The sequence below is a fragment of the Tachyglossus aculeatus genome, chromosome 2 (assembly GCF_015852505.1).
Source record: "Tachyglossus aculeatus isolate mTacAcu1 chromosome 2, mTacAcu1.pri, whole genome shotgun sequence".
In the NCBI taxonomy this organism is placed as follows: Eukaryota; Metazoa; Chordata; class Mammalia; order Monotremata; family Tachyglossidae; genus Tachyglossus; species Tachyglossus aculeatus.
This window is the reverse complement of record NC_052067.1, coordinates 87,125,367-87,144,941: the sequence shown is the minus strand read 5'-3', so window position 1 is coordinate 87,144,941 and position 19,575 is coordinate 87,125,367. Positions and strand designations below refer to the sequence as shown.

The following is a 19,575-nucleotide window of genomic DNA, read 5'->3' as shown; positions in this document are numbered from 1 at the left end:
TGAAGTTGATAAGCAACCACTGGAGATTTTTGAGGAGGGGGGCGACAGGCCCAGAATGTTTCTGTAGAAAGATAATCCGGGCAGCAGAGTGAACTATGGACAGAAGTGGGGAGAGACAGGAGGTTGGGAGGTCAGCAAGGTGGTTAATGCAGTATCCAGTTGGGATAGGATGAGTGATTGTATTAAGGTGGTAGTGGTTTGGATGGCGAGGAAACAGCAGATCTTGGCGATGTTGTGAGGGTGAGACTGGCAGGATTTGGTGATGGATTGGCTATGTGGGATGAATAAGAGAACGGAGTCAAGGATAATACCAAGGTTGCAGGCTTGTGAGATGGGAAGGATGGTTGTATATATAAGGATGGTTGAAGGAGGCTTGGGTTCTAGTCCCAGCTTTGCCACTGGCTTGCTGTGTGACCTTTGGCAAGTCACTTAACCTCTCTGGGCCTCAGTTTTCTCATGTGCAAAATGGAAATAAAATGGATTACATGCCCTGTGTGGGACATGGACTATGGCATCTGATGGCATTGTGTAACAGTAAACAACTAAAACAACAGCAATAATAATAATAATAACAATGTTATTGGTTAAACACTTATGGCCTAAGTACTGTACTCAGTGCTGGGGTGGGCACAAGTTAATCAACACTGCTCCATAGTTATTAAATGCTTAATAAAGGACACAGTCTACATTTTCATTCAGGCCTCAGTCAATCTCTATGTAAGGTGGAAAATTCTTTATACCCTCCATAAACAGGGCTTCAGAACCGTTCAGAAGAAATTTGGAATTATATATGGGATCTGGGACTCCAGTGGAATGGTTGAAATCATTTCCTTCCCCTGGATCATTAAGCATTGTTATTCACTGTTTCAGGCATCTGAAGCCCAAAATACTGGAAATAGTTGCTAAAACTGAGTAAGAAAAACATTGTCTCCAAATTTATCTTTTGATAAATTTCCTTTTGTATTTATTTTTAATTTTCTCTAGTCCATTCAAAAGGGTTATTAAGCTAGAAGTTCCAAAAGGATTATATATCTCTTTCTTAATTGCTCTCTGAACTGGAGTGCAGAGGTAGTGAGTGAACCAGTGCAGGTCTCATGCAAAGTGATCCTTACCCAAGGCTAATGAGTAAAACCAAAATTGCAGGTGCACTTTACTGCAGAAATGATGGCTGAGTCACTTTAGCAGCAAATTGCTGATTCCCTGAACTTGGAGCAGGAGGCCGCGGGGGTTGTGGGGCGGGTATGGGGAAGGTAGGGGAGGAGGTGTGGAAGGGATAGGAGGAGAGGGGGAGAAAGAGAAAAGGAAAAGGGGAGGGGAACAGGGAGTCCAGAAGTAAAGAAGGGAAGGAAGAAGAGTAGTAGGAGTATTAACAGTATTCATTAAGTGTCCTGTGTACGTAAAGCACCATATTAAGTACCGGAGAAAATACTCAGATGAAAATTAGACACAGTTCCAGGCCCTCAAGGGATTTTTCCATCTAAGAATAAAGGGGAGAGTGGGGGCTGGAGTCCTTTAAGGAAAGATTAAACAATAAAAACTCATAAACAGCATAAAATACAAGACGAAGAGCACTATGGCAATTGTGGCTACAGGAGCAGAGTTTAAGACTCCTTGAAGCTCAAAAGCCTACAGGCACAGCTGCTGCCACTCTCACCACCACAGTTCCAAATTGTACCAAGCCTTCATGCTTTTGCTGCCTGTGTCCTTTCCACTGATGCAAAGCAGGAAGGGAGTGAGGGCCCAGGATGGCATGGAGTTGGAGTCAGCAGGGGAGAGGAGGTAGAGAAAGAAACGGGAGGAAAGAGGAACCCATAATTCAGGGGAGGGATTATTTCTGACCTACAGCTCAGGAAACTTGATCCAAATTTCCTTCCACAACTCCCAATTGTTTGGGCTCCTCAAAGGTATGCTTTGAGGAGTCAGTGCTTCAATACATTCAACTGACTGAGTGACTGACCTTGAGAGTGCTATTATTCCTTTTTATTTAGCTGCTTTTCAACCAGTTATGTCATGTGACTCTTCCAGTCATGGAAGAGAAATGGATGGGGTGATGATTTCTCACCTCTGACTGTTGGAGTCCATCTGTTGGAGCCACCTTCACCAGCAATTCTCTGACCTCATTATTATCAGTGCTATAAATAATGATGCCACATTCTGCCAATTTTGATTGTAAGTAGGCCTAGTGGATAGAGCACAGACCTGGGAGTCAGAGGACCTGAGTTCTAATCCCATCTCTACCACCTGTCTCCACTGCATGACCTTGGGGCAATTTTTTATGACTTTTTTAAGCCCTTACTATGTACCAGATACTGTGTTAAGTGCTAAGGTGCAAACAAGCTAATCAGGTTGGACACCGTCTACATCCCACATTGGGCTCCCAGTCATAAAAACCCATTTTACAAATGAGATAACTGAGGCACAGAGAAGGTAAGTGACTTGCCCAAGGTCACGTAGCAGACATGTGGCAGAGCCAGGATTAGAATCTAAGTCCTCTTGACTCCTAGGCCTGTGCTGTATCCACTAGACCACGCTGCTTCTCTGTGCCTCAGTTTTCTCATCTGTAAAACAGGGATTAAATTCTACTCCCTCTTAGAGTGTAAGCCCCATGTGGGATAGGGACTGTATCCAATCTGATTATCTTGTGTCTACACCAGTGCTTAGTACAGTTCTTGGCACACAGTAAGCACTTAAATACCCCAATTATTATCATTGTATTTATTGCTAGTCTTATTATTATCATTATTACTATTTAATTAGGGAAAGAGAGAAGCTGTTGCCTTGCTTCTGATCCCCATTCTGTAGGGCTAGGCAACTGCCCAATATTTTAGACTCTAATCCATTTGTGGTCAGGGGCTGTGCTTGATTACTTTTGCTGAGTACTGCGGGCACGGAGACACCGAGGTGTGTGTTGCATCTACAAAATGAATTAATTTATTCAGCAGCTGCTCAGCATTTTGAAAAAGCCCCCTAACTTTGTCTCGGATAGTTATGCAATTTACCATGAGACTCATGGTTTCAGATAGTTGAAGATTTTTGTCAGGTAAGGAGAGAAGCAGAAAAAATTGGAATCACTCATATCCAAGAGGAGGCGGGAGATAATCAGTAATTTTTTATATAGAGGTTCTGAGATTACATTTTGACAATGAACAATCAATTTTGACAAGTCCTCATAGTTTTTCAATGGCTGCAGGGAAATTTTCCTTTCAAGTGTCTCTTTTGGAGCTGAGGATCCAATTTGTGATGGGAATGAAGCCACTCTAGGCAATGTGGAAGGATTTGGGTGAAACCAATCCCAGGACAGATGCATTGAGAATTTAGTTCTGCTGATTTATTTGCAAATTTAAAGACGAATTAAATATGAATTTTTATATGGACAAACCCAGGGCAGTAGTGTTAATGGGGAGACCACATCTTCATTACTGCAGAGTGCTTCACTTATTGCATCCATCTTCTTTAGGTTTTGCAAATTTAATTTTTTTAATTAATTGGTACTTTATCAGCCTCAAACCACTAGATTTCTTAAATTAATTTTTCCCCATAAGAACACAGTAGTCAGTTATTTAAATGAAAACACCGTTTCTGATAAGCCTACCACTAATACAACAAAAAAGAACTTTTTCCCCTCTATGAATAAAATCTTCATAGGAGAAGTAAAGGAAAACCTAGAAAAATGAGCTGTTAGAAGGTCCACCCAATGTCTTTAGCTGGATCACAAGGATAGCATAGGAATGCATTTAAACATACAATATTTATGAGACAGCAAGGCCAAGCAATGACATTACCGAATCAGACCCTCATAGTAGCAATGAAATGCTTGGAAAGACAGTGTGATCCAGTTTATTCCAAAGTATTTATTGAGTTCCTACAGTAGTAGGCATTTGGGAGCATCCAAAAAGTAAAAGACACAGCACCTGCCCTGTAGTAGTTTACAAATAAACATGAGAGACAGGCAGTCTCAGAATGTATGCATAATGAAGAAGTGGGTGGGGTGGGGGGAATTATAAAACAGCTAATAGCAAAATTATGGGAGTATGACTAAAACAAATAATTGGAGTATTCAATATAGCCATAATAGCTAAGATTGACTGTAGGGTTGCCCTCCTGAAATCCATCAATCAATGGTGTTTATTGAGCACCTAATATATGCAAAGCACTGTACTAAGCAATTGGGGGTATATAACACAATAGAGTTGGTAGACACATTCCCTTCCAATAAGGAGTTTAAAATCTTGAGATTAATTCTGTGCCTTATGTGTGCCTAACTTTTCCCACTAGCAGTCTTTTATGTCTCCCACATCCGTGAATTTATCCAAATCCTTATAAATATTGACTTTTCTATAAAGTATCATTAATTTTGTCACCATACAGAAGGATACTATGTTTTAGTCCTTTACTGTCAAAAGCTACAACTCTCACTGCCACATTTCAATCAATCATCAGAGGTATTTACCGGAGCACTTACTATGTGCAGAGCACTGTGCTAAATGCTTGAGGGTGCAATACAACAGAGTTGGTAGACATTGTTCCCTGCCCACAAAAAGCTTACAGCTAAAGACAGCATATAGTCAGTTTCCCATACTATGTGCCATCATTATGGATTTTGGGTTAGGTACTCCTGCAAGATTAGGGTGTGCTTTTTCTGATAATGTATATCTGCCTGGATAGAAAGTGGGGTTGAGAGAAATACATGTGTACCCATAGTATTGATCCAAGATCATGTCCCAAAACACACATGTTCCTGACTACAGGTTCTTCAGGATTGTAAGCCACCCACATGAGAGGAGAATTGGCTTATGGCTCAATTTTGCACACCACCCCATGAAATGGACTTCATATCATTTGTCATTTCTGTCTAAAACAAAATGTCTTGCCTCCGCATCACTTCTCCACAGCTGTAGCTTTCATAACAAACTCAGATCCTTAAAAGTAATGAACCTGCTGAGATAAACAGAAGTGTCTGAGGCAGGGTTTATCACTTCCTCATCAGTGTGCCAAATGGAGTCAAATGCATCGGGGGTCATTCATTGCAAAAAGGGCATGAAATTGGGAAATTTACATTTGCATTTGTATGGTGTGTGTGACCAGAATGAGATTAATTTGAAAAAATTATGTAGAAATCTGTTTTTTTCCATTTTCGGTTTAGATGACTCCAAAAGGACAATACATGCAAATGAGTTCAGTTCCTTGGAATAATGATGATTCTATCAGAAAGCCCTGACTGAGCAGAATGGAATTTTTTTTTCCTGCCCAATTACCACGGCAGAGGGCCTTTTTATGAGGGAAGTCCTTTCTTGGGGCAACCAGAAGATTTGGGGATGGGACATGAATTAGTGTGGTGTCCGGGAAGCATCAGGGATCTCTAAGGGGAAATCATTCCATGACCAAGTACTAGACTGTTATTGGATGCCCAATGTATGTGATGCAGATTACAAAGAGGTCTAGCCCAGTCTTTCAGCTAGAAGAGCAGAACTCCCTGCCTATTTCCTTTGCAGACCTGTGAACTATATCTCTAATCAATTCCAGGTGCGGGCAGAGGAGTGGGCATCCTTAGCCCCCTTCAGACTGTGACCTCATTTTTATGTTTTTTTTTTGGTATTTGTTAAACACTGATTATTTCTAAAACACTGTTCTAAGCACTAGGGCAGGTACACGTTAATTAGGTCGGACACAGTCCCTTTCCTGTATGGGGCTCAAGCCTAAGTAGTAGGGAGAACAGGTATTAATCCCTATTTTACAGTTGAGGAAACTGAGGCACAGAAAAGTTATGTGACTTGCCCAAGGTCACACAGCCAGCAATTAGGAGAGCGATTATTAGAATCCAGTCCTCTGACTTCCAAGCCTGTGCTTTTCCCACTAGGCCACACTGCTTCCCTGTTTACTATGGGCAAGAAATATGTCTGCTAAATCTGTTGTACCTACCCAAGAACTCAGTAGAATGTTCTGTACACAATAAGCATTCAATAAAGACCATTGACTGACTGATTGATTCTTTCCTGTGCTAAATTGATATATGCTAGCCCAATGAATTGGCTTTAGTCCCCCAACACCTAGGGGTTGCTACATAGTATGTTTGGCTATGGGCCACTACTACAGTGGTAGTTACTGGTTCGTCTTAAAGCTATCACTCATAAATACTAACGATAGATGATGTGCCTAGTCAGAGTCCACCCATCCATTAGAGAAGCAGCATGGCAGCACGGCTTAGTGGAAAGAGCCCTGGCTTGGGAGTCAGAGGACATGAGTTCTAATCTTGGCTCCTCCACTTATCAGCTGTATGACTTTGGGCAAGTCCCTTCACTTCTCTGTGCCTCAGTTACCTCATCTGTAAAATGGGGATTAAGACTGTGAGCCCCATGTGGGATATGGACTGTGTCCAACCTGATTAGCTTGAATCTACCCCAGCACTTAGTTCAGTGCCTGGCTCATAGTTAGTGCATAACATATACCATAAAAAAGAGCTTCCTTCCAGTCGTGTCTGCTGCTTCAAGGCAGCATGAAAATACTGTGTTACAGTTTGAGCTCAAGCATGAAATCAGGATGGCATTTATTTCTGTTCTTAGAAGCGAGTCTTCAGAACTGCAGTATGGCATTTCAGGAAGAGGAATTGCTTTTAAATGAAAAGTATAAAAATGGTGGCAATACCACTTGACATACTCATCAACCATCTAATATAATCCCATATGAAAGATTCATCTTGGAAGTGCTCAGATCCAAGCAAGCAGCCAGGAAGGAAAAATAAGGACATATTAAAAATATAACTCATTTTGTATTTTTAGGACAATGCATGTTTTTATTCCATTCATGTACATTCGCAGTCAGGATTCTCCCAATTTTAAAAAAATATACCAATTATGTTGGATGCACGGCATTCAGTTATCTAATTAGATGAATAACAGCCTTCCTGAATTCAACAAAAAAAAAATAAAGATTCCCAAGGATAATAGTGGAAAAAACTAAAATACTCTTATGTGCCTGTAAATAGAAAAGGATTTGGTAGCTAATGCTTTTTATGCTAAACAAAATTATTATTGTAAATCTTTAAGAGCAATTTTGACTTGGAATGGGAATGTATTTGAAACATTTAAGAAAGACTGTGAATATTGCCTTGCTGCCCCAGCTTTTGATGAGGGTGAAGACAGTGAGATGATGGCTAGTGTGACTTCAAGTATCCTCTGCCCCTCAAATGTAGGTTGGTTGGGTTAGGGTTCGGTGGACCAGAGAAATGTACATTAGGAGCTCCTATGACATCCTTGTCATCAGAGAGCTGGTGCCACTTGGAACAGCAACATTCATTCATTCATTCAATCGTATTTATTGAGCACTTACTGTGTGCAGAGCACTGTATTAAGTGCTTGGAAAGTACAATACAGCAATAGAGACAATGCCTGTAGATATGGACCCCAGTCTTATTATTATTATTATTATGGTACTTAAGTGCTTACTCAGTGCCAAACACTGTTCTAAACACTGGGCCAGATACAAGTTAATCAGTTTGGACATAGTCCCTGTCCTACATGGGGCTTACATTCTTACCCCATTTTACTAACTGAGGTCCAGAGAAGATAAGTGACTTGCTCAAGGTCACCCAGCAGACATGTGGTAGAGCTGGAATTAGAACCCAGGTCCTCCTGACTCCAGGCCTGTGCTCTATCCACCAAGCCATGCTTCTTCAGTACCTCTTGTTCCTGAATCTCTGAGTCAACCCTCTTTCCCCTGCCATCCCATGCAGGGGCAGAGACTTATGTAAAACAGGGACTGTGTCCAACCTGATTATCTTGTATCTACCCCAGCACTTAACAGTGCCTGGCACATAGTAAGCACTTTAAAAATACCATTATTATTATTATTATTATTATTATTACTATTAGTCTTATTATTATCCCTCTTTCCCCTGCCTTCCCATGCAGGGGTAGAGTTTCTTGTGATGTTTTCTCTGATGTATTACATTGGTCCAGGGGACATGGATAAGGAGCAGAATTTAAGGGCTGAGCTCACAGTCTTTGACTTCTCCAAGTCCAGCACACCTCAGAGATGAGCCTGATTATATGTCCCCTTTCAGCAGACCTTTCCAGGACAACAGGACAATAGGAAGCAGTGTGACCTAGTGGAAAAGCATGGGCATGGGAGTCAGAGGACCTGGGTTCAAAACCCAGCTCTGACACTTGTCTGCTGTGTGACTTTTGCAAATCACTTAACTTCTCTGTGCTATAGTTACCTCATCTGTAAGATGGGAAATGGCTACTACTTCCTCCTGCATAGTCTTTGAGCCCTATATGGGAAGAGGGACTATGTCCAATCTGATTAACTTGTATCTACCCCAGGGCTTAGTACAGCACTTGGCATATAGTATTTGTTTAATAACAATAATAATATTATAATAAAATAATATTAATAATGGTATTTGTTGAGCACTTACTATGTGCCAAGCACTGTTCTAAGTGCTGGGGTAGACACAATGTCATCAGGTTGTCCCACGTGGGGCTCACAGATTTAATCCCCATTTTATCGGTGAGGTAACTGAGGCTCAGAGAAGTTAAGTGACTTGCCCAAAGTCACACAGCTGACAATTGGTGGAGCCAGAATTAGAACAACAAACTCTGACTTCCAAGCCCGTGCACTTGGAATCTATGGAATATATTGAGTGCCTACTGTATGCAGCGCACTATACTAAGTGCTTGGGAGAGTGCAATACAATAAAGTTCGTTCGATATGATCCCCTGTCCTTAAGTAGCTTGCAGTCATCTGAATATCCTTGCTTATAGATTTCTGCTGAAATGTCTGCAGATCCAAACATTTTTCTGTTTTCATAGCTTTGATTACAGAGATTACTACCTTTAAAGTTGCAACTAAGATCACATCTTCACATTCCTCTGCCTCTGCCCTACCTCCTTCCCCTCCCCACAGCACTTGTATATATTTGTACAGATTTATTACTCTATTTTACTTGTACATATTTACTACTATATTTATTTTGTTAATGATGTTCATATAGCTATAATTCTATTTATTCTGGTGGTTTTGACACCTGTCTACATGTTTTGTTTTGTTGTCTGTCTTCCCCTTCTAGACTGTGAGCCCATTGTTGGGTAGGGACCATCTCTATATGTTGCCAACTTGTACTTCCCAAGTGATTAGTACACTGCTCTGCACGCAGTAAGTGCTCAATAAATATGACTGAATGAATGAATGAGCATTCAGGCTGATTTTCCATATTTTGGAAGGCCTTCTTGATGACGGTAGTAGTAGGAGAAGGACGAGTAATAGTTGCAATAGATTTTATTGAATGCCTACTGGGCTCAGTGTACTTTACTGACCACTTGAGTGTTCTTGTCTGTGTAAGTTTCCCTCTCTGCGATAGAGGTGATTCCTGTAGTAGTAATAATAATAGTAATAATTGTGGTATTTGTTAAGCATTTACTATGTACCAAACACTGGTCTAAGTGCTGGGGTAGATACAAGGTAATCAGGTTGGTCACTGACCCTGTCCCACATGGGGCTCACAGTTTTAATTCCTGTTTTACAGATGAGGTTGCCAAGGCAGAGAGAAGTTAAGTGATTTGCTCAAGGTCACACAACAGACATGCGGCAGTGCTGGGATTAGAACCCACATCTTCTGACTCCCATGCCTGTGCTCTTTCCATTAGGCTACAGTGTAAGCTCATTGTGGGGATGGAATGTGTCTACCTATCCTAAAATAATAATAATGTTGGCATTTGTTAAGCACTTACTATGAGCCAAGCACTGTTCTAAGTACTAGGCTCTATTATGTTGTACTCTCCCAAGCACTTAGTACAGTGCTCTGCACCCAATAAGCTTTCAATAAATATGATTGATTGATTCCACCTGTACTCCACAGCAGTGCAGTAGAATTATGTAGGGGTCAGAAAGTTCTTTTGTGTGTAATAAAAGTTTTTAATTTGGTGGCAGACAGTACATCTCTGGGGCTCCTCAACTTTGATGTCCTACCTCTGGTTGCACATACTGCATGGCTTGATCTCCAAGGCCATCATGGATGTAAAGGGGTAAGCTGAGCTCCCTGAAGCTTAGGGGGAGAAAAGAGGAATTTATAGCAAGGATACTCCTTTCTCCTGCTTCAACTGTCTGTGTTTCTCCTCTCCAAAAACTCACATTCCATCATCCATAATCAGAAACAATTCAACTCCAAACACTACATAGGTACTTAATAATAATAATAATAATAATAATAATGGAATTTATTAAGTGCTCACTATGTGCAAAGCACTGTTCTAAGCGCTGGGGAGGTTACAAGGTGATCAGGTTGTTCCATGGGGAGTTCATAGTTTTAATCCCCATTTTCCAGATGAGGTAACTGAGGCACAGAGATGTTAAATGACTTGCCCAAAGTCACACAGCAGACAAGTGGCAGAGCTGGGATTTGAACCCATGATCTCTGACTCCAAAGCCAATGCTCTTTCCACTGAGCCACGCTGCTTCTGCTACTTAAGGAGAAACAATGACCATTTTAAAAGGGCAAAACCTCCTCTGGAGAAAACTTCTCATCCTTATTGTCTATCAGTAAATGCAGATTTAAAACCTTCACCTGTAGCTTGTGCAAGACACTGGATGGTCTCAGACCATAGCGAATGTTTTGTAAAGCATGGCTACTTGCTTCAAAGCAACACTATTTCATTCAAACTTACTAAAAAACATAATACCCTGACTTTTCAGCATGCTTATTACACACCTTATGCATGTCAAAGGCAGTAAAGGTGTCAGTAACCCATAAGGACAACATAGTTTTAGAAACCCATCACTTTAAGACACTGGGCTATGCTTAAAATTCCTCAGGTTACTATGACAACCGTTAAATTCATGACTGCCTACACAGGTATGTTTGCACTTTCATTAAAGGTGTTTTTCCTTACCAAGCATTGTTTAAACTGCTGCAAAGTCATAACATTTTGCAAAAATAAAATGATGATCATTGGAGAAGAGAGTAAACCACATCTGGGAAATTCAGAGCAGGATTAAGGTGGATGGCAACAGTTAAAGAAACCAGTGTGGCGTAGTGGATAGAGCATGGCCCTAGGAGTCTGAAGGTCACAGGTTTCAATCCCAGCTCCACCACTCGTCTGCTATATGGCCTTAGGCAAGTCACTTCACTCCTCTATTCCTCAGTTACCTCGTCTGTAAAATGTGAGCCCTACACAGGACAGGGACTATGCCCAACCTGATTTGCTTCTTTCACTTAGTACAGTGCTTGGCACATAGTAAGCACTTAAATACCACAATTATTATTATTACTATTAAGGGACTGGGTTTTTATTTTGGAATCATCTGTCATTCTGTGCACACTCCACCAGCTCTGGATTGGATAGGTCAGATAGTTAACGTGAAGCTAGTCTTAAAGGACACTCAAATGTTTCCTTGTCATCTACCCTTTCAAATCCCTCCCATGCTCTGATGCTTCAATGTGTCTCTATGAGGAAAGGTATATTTCTCTTGACATGCCTGAGAGAAATGAGTTTTGCTTTACCCTAGTGGCCTTATGTGCCACTTGTAAAAACTGCACGGAAAGGACTGAAGGTTTCTAGGGCACTGACTAATATTAAGATGGCATTCAACAAACTCACGGGTTTGAGGGTTAAAACCCTTTCACTTCCTCCCTCCCTTTTCATAAAAGTAAGGCCACAACTCTCCCCAGTTTCAAATCCTTACTAAAATCACATCTCCTCCAAGAGACCTGCTCCAAATAAGTCCTTATTTCCCCTACTCCCTCTCCCCCTTCTGCGTCACCTATGCATTTGGATCTGTACCCTTTAGGCACTTGATATTCATCCCATCCTCAGGCTCACACCACTTACGAGAAGCAGGATGGCCTAGCATGGGCTGGGGGTCAGAGGACCTGAGTTCTAATCTCATCTCTGCTACTTGTCTGCTGTGTGACCTCGGGCATGTTACATCACTTCTCCAGGTCTCAGTTACCTCATCTGTAAAATGAGGATTAAAGCCTACACACTCTTAGACTTCGAGCGTTGTGTGGGAAAGAGACTGTGTCTCACCTAATTTACTTTTATCTACCCCGGTGTTTATTACAGTGCTTGGCGCACAGTAAGTGCCTAACAAGAACCATAATCATAATTTATTTTAGTGCTTGTCTCCCCTTCTAGACCGTAAATTCCTTGTGGGCATTCATTCATTCATTCATTCAATCATATTTATTGAGCACTTACTGTGTACAGAGCACTGTACTAAGCGCTTGGGAAGTACAAGTTGGCAACTTAGAGACGGTCCCTACCCAACAATGGGCTCACAGTCTAGAAGGGGGAGACAGTCTAGAAGGGGGAGGAAGGGACCATTTCTACCCACTCTATTGTAGTATACTCTCCCAAGCACTTAGTACAGTGCTCTGCACCCACTAAGCACTCAATAAATATGACTGTTTGATTATTCATCTTAGAGAAATGAAGGAGAATAATAATGAAGGCATTTATTAAGCACTTACTATGTGCAAAGCACCGTTGTAAGCGTTGGGGAGGTGATCGGGTTGTCCCACGGGGGGTTCACAGTCTTCATCCCCATTTTCCAGATGAGGTCACTGAGGCACAGAGAAGTAAAGTGACTTGCCCAAAGTCACACAGCTGACAAGTGGCAGAGCTGGGATTTGAACCCATGACCGGGCTCTTTCCACTGAGCCACGCTGCTTCTCAAGTGGAAACTCCAATTGCCTTTATGGATTATTCTCCATATCTTTCCCAGTGCAGCTGTATTGGTCCTGGATTTATGGACTTTGGGCCAGGCAACTTTAGATCAAATGAATGAGTATCCTAACATTGGAGCTATCTTGGGCAAAAAGGTCAGCTGACCACCAACCTGACTCAGAACTCTTTTGTTTGTTTTGGTAAGCAGCAGGACTTAGTGGAAACAGGATGAGGCTGGGTGTTGCAAGGTACAAGTTCTAATCCCAGCACTGCCACTGGCCAGCTGTGAGACTTTTAGAAAACCCCTTCACCTTCTGTTGCTTCAGTCTCCTCCATCTGTAAAATGGGGCTAAGACATGTGACCAATCAACGTCTTAAATTGTAAGCTCTTTGTGTGATGCAGTTAGGGTACTGACCTGGCTGTTTTAAGAGATTAAGCCCATCTCTTAATGTCCCTGTGGAAGAGGAAAATATGTGGTTATCCCTTCCTATACAGGCCACACTTTTCAAAAACTGCAAATTAGTAATAAACGATTTGCAAAAGTATTAGCAACTTAGAAGCAGCGTGGCTCAGTTTTAAGAGCCCAGGCTTTGGAGTCAGTGGTCATGTGTTCAAATCCCGGCCCCGCCAATTGTTAGCTGTGTGACTCTGGGCAAGTCACTTCACTTCTCTGGGCCTCAGTTCGCTCATCTGTAAAATGGGAATTGACTGTGAGCCCCCTGGGGGACAATCTGATCACCTTGTAACCTCCCCAGTGCTTAGAACAGTGTGTTGCACATAGTAAGCGCTTAATAAATGCCATCATTATTATTATATGCATATATAATCTATGCTATATATTATTAGATTGCTAATACTTTTACTAATGATTTTTATGTATGTGTGTATATATATCTATACATACACTTTTAAATAGATCAAAACATAATGGTATTGGTGAATCATTTGTGCAGGCATAATATTAATAGGTAGATGTGGAAACAGTAGTCCAAGAATAGTGGGGAGAATAAAGATGAAAAGGGAAAGACAGACACCACGAGCGACAGATGAGAGACGCAGACAGACAGAACACAGACACAGATAGAGACCCAGTGAGACAGACTCCCTCATCCCACTTGTGATTTTCTCCTTGTTGGTGGTAGCAGCAAGAGAGAGACCTACTCCTGAGCCTCACCTATCAAGGTTCCCAGCTGAAACTTCTGCTGTACCACCACTGCAGCTTTATCAGGATTTGGTGAGGAGGGGTTGTATAGGGAGCTTGCAAAGGAACCCCAAAGTGCCAGGATTCTGGAAAGCAGAAGAATAATAGAAGCATCACCTTTAGGCAATAGCAGGACGCAGGAATCCACAGTTGTCTGAGGAGCAGGATGGGTGCCGCAGCTGCATCTTCCTCTTCCTTCTTCTACACTACAGGTGGATTCCCTGTGGGCCCCACAGAACCTCAGAGCCAGACACATCACCACTTTAAAATGCTTGAGCTGCCACATACCTGACTGAAGCAGGCTTGTTTTGTGGAGGTTCCACAGTATGCTGATATTTGCATTACAGAAGTTCTAGAAGGCTAAGGGACTGTTCCTGCAAATATTCCCCACACCTACATACTTTCCCCATCAATGATTGGGAAGAAAAAAAACCTATACACCTGGGATGTTGTACCAGTGCCTTAGATTTCAATCAGTGAGAGTTCCACACAAATAATACATTCAGTGAAGTTATTATACCAATAATGACAATTACCTGTTTTATGTCTTCACCTCTGACAGGTAAAAGGAGTCATAAAGTAAGAGTTGGAAGGAATCTTCACAAATTTATCTTAATTTATCCAACCCTAGGGTTATTTGCCTAGCTTTATATGGGGAAGTCTGGTTTTAAGTTGGTTTCTCTGTCCAGTACTGATGAGACACCAGATGTCTTGATGTCCATTATTTTTATTTTAAGCACTCAGCCTTCCTCTACTTCCTCACTTGCCTCTGAATTTCATGTCTCAGAGGCAAGAGCTGCAATAGAGGAAAGCTGACTCTCCCCGGCTTAGAGCCTTATTGTAGGCACAACTCCTCCAAGAGGCCTTCTTTCCAGACTAAACCCTCCTTTCCTTTTTTCCCATTCCCTTCTGCATCTTTCTGACTTGCTCCCTTTATTCATCCCCCCTCCCAGCCCTACTGCGCTTATGTAAATGTCTGTAATTATTTATATTAATGCTTGCCTCCCCCACTAGACTGTAAGCTCATTGTGTGCAGGGAATGTGTCTGTTCACTGTTATATGTACTCTCTCCAGCACTAAGTACAGTGCTCTGCACATGCTAAGTGCTCAGTAAATACTTCTGACTGACCGATGGCTGAGCAACACTGTCAGTACTGGGTTCTGGTGCCCCCTCATCCAAGGAAACATTCCATGGGAAACCTATATTTGGGTGAATACAGGTGAAGTGTTGTAAAAATTTCTTTTTAATGGTATTTATTAATGGTTTGCTGTATGCTAAACATGGAGGTAGATATGGTTAATCAGACCTGACACAGTCCCTGTCCCACGTGGGCTCACAGTCTAAGAAAGAGGAATAACAGGCATTTTAAACCCAAAGAGGAAACTGAGGCACAGACAAGATAAGTGACTTGTCCAAAGATTATGCAGCAGGCAAGTGCCAGAACCAGGTTAAGAACATAGTTCTCTTGACTCTGGCCTGGGCTCTTTTTTAAATTCATTCATGCATTCAATCATATTTATCGAGCGCTTACTATGTGCAAAACAGTGTACTAAGTGCATGGGAGAGTACCGTGGCCTAGTGGATAGAAGCATGGAACTGGGAGTCAGAAGGTCATGGGTTCTAATCCTGACTCTCTCACTGTCTGCTGTGTGACTTTAGGCAAGTCGCTTAACTTCTTTGTGCCTCAATTCCCTCACCTGTAAATGGGGAGTAAGATTGTGAGCCCTATGTGGAACAGGGACTGTGCCCAACCTGATTTTCTTGTATTCACCCTAGTGTTTAAAACAGTGCCTAGCACAAAGTAAGCATTTAACAAATACCATTATTATTATTATTATTATTATTTGTTGAGCACTTACCATATGCTAGGCACTGTACTAAGTGTTGAGGCAGATACATGTTAATCAGGTTGGACATAGTCCATGTCCCATGAGGGGACTCAGAGTCTTAATCTCAATTTTACAGATGTGGTAACTGAGGCACAGAGAAATTAAGCGATTTGCCCAAAGTCACATAGTAGACAAGTGGCAGAACCAGAATTAGAACCCAGGTCCTCTGAGTCCCAGGTCAGTGTTTTTTCCAGTAGGCCACACTGCTTCCCTGAGCAGCTGTGTGCTAAACTGCACATAAATGTCACTACATTACATTATCAGATGCAGCCAAAACAGGATGCTAATGTGCATCCGTCTGTCTGTGGCCACATTACCCAACCCACACTCACCTAAAAGATGGGTCTCATCTAACCCCCTCACCAAGAATGAAGGTAATCTATACTGTTTTGAAGACTTCCAATCTCCTTCTCTGGAATTTTTAAAAAATATTATTGGTAAATTCCCCTCTGCTTGGGAAGAAATGCTTCCTGATTGCTAACCCAAGGCTCTCATGCTACATTTTAAGCAAATTTCCTCCACATGTCTTATTGTTTAATAATAATATTATAATAATAACATCAGCATTTATTAAGCACTTACTATGTGCAAAGCACTGTTCTAAGTGCTAGGGAGGTTACAAGGTGATCAGGTTTTTAGTCTGTGAGCCCACTGTTGGATAGGGACTGTCTCTATATGTTGCCAAGTTGTACTTCCCAAGCGCTTAGTACAGTGCTCTGCACACAGTAAGCGCTCAATAAATACGATTGATGATGATCAGGTTGTCCCACAGGGGGCTCACAGTCTTCATCCCCATTTTACAGATGAGGTAACTGAGGCCCAGAGAAGCGAAGTGACTTGCCCATATTCACACAGCTGACAAGTGGTGGAGCCAGGATTTGAACCCATGACCTCTGACTTCAAAGCCCGGGCTGTTTCCACTGAGCGACGCTGCTTCTACAACTAGAACTAGTTTGAGAACTAGTTTTCATGTCAGATTCTCTCTGATAGAGAGAAGCTGGTATCAAATCACCTTTCAACAACCTTTTCTCCTCTACACTGAGTAATCCCATTCCCATTAAACTTTCCTCATAGATGTTATGGCTCTCCTTTTCTATTGTTCCCAGGCTCTCCACCATCGTATCTAGTTGTGGAGCTCTAATTGGAATTTTTTCCAGAAACAGATAGACTGCTACAGAATTGCTGCACGTCTCCTCCCATTGATGCATCCAGGAATTGTGTTTACTTATCTTACCTTGGAGTTACAGGGCTGAGTCAATCTTTCCCTGCTGCACTAGAAGAGAAGGGCATTAACTTCAATATGAGTAGGCCCGGGATAGCTGTACTACAAGCCCCAGAATGCTCTGGGACTAAACAAGCAGTGATTGGAATGTGCTGACCAGACAAGGATGCAGCAGACTAAACATTTTTAGTGAATAGAGAGGCAGCTGGGAAACAGGGCAAAGTGGGCTGGACATTTTAGCTAGGACAATCCCAATTTGGGGATATTTTTATAATAATAATAATAATAATGACATTTAAGCGCTTACTATGTGCAAAGCACTGTTCTAAGTGCCAGGGAGGTTACAAGGTGATCAGGTTGTCCCACATGGGGCTTACAGTCTTCATCCTCATTTTACAGATGAGGAAACTGAGGCCCAGAGAAGTGAAGTGACTTGCCCAAAGTCACAGAGCTGACAAGTGGCGGAGCAGGGATTTGAACCCATGACCTCTGATTTCAAAACCCATGCTCTTTCCACTGAGTCACACTGCTTTTTATAGTTTTCTAAAATATCTGGGTTACCCTACAAAGATCAAGGCCTGTCCCAGCTAAACCAAAATGTAAGGTCACACTCAGCATAAGTGTTTGGAATTAAATTACTCTTTGCTTTCCCTCCCTGCTTCCAGGAACTCCCTCCTCTTTCATATTCAATTGACCATGCTGAGAAGCAATGTGACCTAGTAGAAAGTGCACAGGCCTGAAAGTAAGAAGACCTGAGTTCTAATCCTGACTCTGCCACTGGTCTTCTGTGTGACCTTGGGCAAGTCACTTCACTTCTCTGTGCCTCAGTTACCTCAACTGTAAAATGGAGGTTAATTAGCTCCTTTCCCTCTTATTCAGACTGTGAACCCCATGCAGGACAGAGACTGTGTCCAACCTAACTTGTACCTACCCCAGCACTTCGAACATAGCACTTAGATAATAGTAATTTACTTATTTGTTTTGATGTCCATCTCCCCAACTCTAGATTGTAAGCTCGTTGTGTCTGTTCATTGTTATACTTTATTCTCCCAAGCACTTAGCACAGTGGTCTGCAAACCGTAAGGGCTCCATAAATATGATTGAATGAATGAGCAGTTTTTGACACTTAGTAAGCACTTAACAAATACCATCAAAAATATCTGGATTGTAATCCTAGCTCCACTGTTGTGTGCTGTGTGGCTTTAGACAAGTCATTTCACTTCTCTGTGTCTCAGTTACCTCGTTTGTAAAATGGGGATTAAGACTGTGAACCCCAAGTGAGATATGGTCGGTGTCCAATCTGATTAGCTTGCATCTACTCCAGTGCCTAGTATGTAATAATTGCTTAAACATCATTTAAAAAAATAAAATAAAAAGCCAGCCCTTTCCCCAAATTTAAAGCCCTCCAAAGACCATATCTCCTCCAGGAAGCCCTCCCTGACTATGCTCTCATCCTCCAACCTGTTTTCCCTCCCTACTTTTTCATCCATGCACTTAGTCCCACCAAGAATTTAAGTATTAATCCTTCTCTCCATGCTACCAGCACTTATGTAGCAATTCTTATACACAGTTACTTCCCTTACCTGTAATGCATTTTAATGTCTGTCTCCTCTGCTAAACTATAAGGTCCTTGAGCCAGGGATAGTGTCTACCTACTGTACTGAACACTCCCAAGCATTCACTACAGTGCTCTGCACAGAGTAAGTGCCCAATAAACAACACTGATTAATTTACAGATAGGAAGAAGAATCTGAGGAAGGTCATATGATCTCTTTTTCAGGAAGACTTCAAAATAGGGTGGATCCTCATCATTCCAAGTTGGTTTATGTGAGGTTCTGTTTATAGAGCAGGAGCACGGTGTAGTGGATAGAATATGGGCCTGGGAATCAGAAGGTCATCTGGGCTCTGCCACTTGTCTGCTGTGTGACCTTGGGCAAGTCACTTTACTTCTGTTTAACCTCAGGCATCTCATCTGTAAAATGGGGATTGAGATTGTAAACCCCACATGGGACAGGGACTGTGGCCAACCTGATTTTCTTGTATCCATCCCAGCGCTTAGTACAGTGCCTGGCACATAGTAAGCACTTAACAAATACCATAATTATTATTATTTGGTAAAGTTACTGCCGGACTCATTTCTCAAGTATATACCTGGCAGAAGAGACACCATGATCACGTAGGTGGTTTTCCCAGGGTGAGGCTCAGCCATTGCACTTCAGCTGTGTTGACCCCTACAATTTCCCCAAATGCGGGAAACTCAACTGCATAGCTTGTATTTCCCAAGCACTTAGTACAGGGCTCTGCACATGGTAAGTGCTCAATAAATATGATTGAATGAATGAATTAAAGTATATCCAATCTCTAAACTTCTAGGATTTTCAGAGTCCCCAAAAGTCCGTGAATAGATTTGATAAAAAAGTGCTATATATATTTATTGAGTGCTTACTGTGTGCAAAGCACTGTAGTAAGCACTTGGGAGACTACAGCATACCAGAGTTGGTAGATACGTTCCCTGCCCATAGTGAGTTTACAGTCTGGAGGGGAGTTAGACATATATGTATACATGTACACATATATAAACAAGCACACACATTTTTAA

The 19,575-nt window shown here is 41.8% G+C and overlaps 1 pseudogene; it reads left to right on the top strand.

Moving 5' to 3' along the window:
• The first annotated feature begins 19,119 nt into the window (after positions 1-19,119).
• On the top strand, positions 19,120-19,268 carry LOC119925135 (annotated as a pseudogene).
• Positions 19,269-19,575: the final 307 nt, after the last annotated feature.